The 1,578-nt window shown below is 64.6% G+C and overlaps 1 protein-coding gene across 1 annotated transcript in view; it reads left to right on the top strand.

Annotated features, from left to right (window-relative positions):
• The window catches only part of ARHGAP19 (Rho GTPase activating protein 19), an 18,073-nt gene extending 17,264 nt beyond the window's left edge, over positions 1-809 (top strand). The window contains exon 13 of the mRNA XM_014524756.2: positions 81-809. The gene's annotated coding sequence lies outside the window, so the exon portion shown is untranslated. The remainder of the gene's footprint in view (positions 1-80) is intronic.
• Positions 810-1,578: the final 769 nt, after the last annotated feature.

Consider the following 1,578-nt stretch of genomic DNA (forward strand, 5'->3'; position numbering starts at 1 on the left):
GAATATGCCCCCCCCCCCCCCACCGCCCCATGGCTTTCTGTGTCCCAGGCATGCTAAAGGCTCCCATCCCTCTGTCCCAGGACTGCTGCAAGCGCCTGTTGGCCCATGCGCCCTCCAAGGAGTCATCATCGTCCTGCTGAGCCCCTGGTACCAGCACAGGGCAGCGAGGACATCTGCACTCGCAAGCTGTGAATAGTTCCTGCCACGTCTCGAGCTGGGAGGAGACCTGGCTCTGCTGATCCCTCTAACCCCACTCACCGGCGCTTGGCTTGGGACCGGGGCCTCCTGCGGGCACCCCTGTTTATAGACAGATATGTATCTATCTTCCATTTTAATACGGGACCAACCACTGTAACCAGGGACCTGGCACTCCGCCTGCCCCTGGCACTGCAAAGGGCCCAGGGCAGCCCTGCCTGGGAGGGGAAGGGCTTTCTGCCGACTGTCTACAGCCCACTGTTGACGCGCTCACGCGCTCCAGGCTTTCTCTGGAGCGCACAGGCGGCTGCACCTCTTCTGCCTTCAGCTTCTAACTTGCCCCTCCTGGATCCTTGCTCTGTCATCAGGAGGGAGCACTCACCCATCCTGGCAGCTGACTTTGCCTTCTTGCCCCTTCCAGAACTGACTGGTGTGATCTGTTGGGAGAACAGGCGGGCAGCCACGTGCTGCCCCCTTACTCCGTGCACCTCCTGATGGGCTCGCACCCAGCATGGTCCGGGCAGCCCTTGGGGACCTGGGGCGCACGAGGGTCCCCAGGGCTTGGGAAGTGCATCAGGAAGGAGCAGGTTCATGAATAAACGTTCCTCTTGTTACCAGCGCTCCTGGCTGCTGTCCCTGCCCTTGCTGGCACCAGAGGGGTGTGGGCCCAGGGAGCTGCTGCAGCTGCCAGGCCAGAGCAGGCTCCGATCACTTGTACGGGCCCTGGCTGAGGCTCTGCGCTCATGCAAGGAAGGGGAAGGGGCTGGAATCAAAGCCTTCTCGACTGCACAGTGCCCTCGCCTGCCATGGCCCCGATCCCACCAGCCCCGCTGCCTGCTGCAGGCAGCCCTGGGCCTCTCCCTGCCCATTGCTTCCCTGGTGGAAGTGTGGCCACGGTCTCGCCTGCTTGGTGGAAGGGAACAGCCAGTTCAGAGCTGCCAGGCAAGGCAGAAGCGCCGCTGTGATGCTCCTAGGTATTGGGAGCAGGTGGGGGGCCGCCCTCTCCCCCACACTCGCCCAGGGAGCAGGCAGGCTTGTCAGGAGGGTAGTGAGGCGGTGCCGCGCAGGGCACGGCCCAGCTGTCGGTGCCCTGTGTGTGGAGGCAGGCAAGCAGGGTTGTGGGTGGCAGTTTGGAGAGAGGCTGCATGCCCAGCTCCCCACACGGCACGGAGGCTGGCTGGGCACGCAGCCCGCGAGCCGGCACAGCACAGTGCGCCAGTCATGCTGCTCCTGGCTGGCAGCTCCTTGCCACCGCCCAGCCAAGCCCCCGCTGCAGCTGGCTGCCGCCTCGTTAAGCCGAAGAGCTCTGCTAAGCTGATCCCCGGCCAAGTGTCTGTCTGCAGGCGCCCCGGGGCGAGGTCTGTGCACCATGCTGGCGATCCG

The sequence above is a fragment of the Alligator sinensis genome, unplaced genomic scaffold, assembly GCF_000455745.1.
Source record: "Alligator sinensis unplaced genomic scaffold, ASM45574v1 scaffold859_1, whole genome shotgun sequence".
In the NCBI taxonomy this organism is placed as follows: Eukaryota; Metazoa; Chordata; order Crocodylia; family Alligatoridae; genus Alligator; species Alligator sinensis.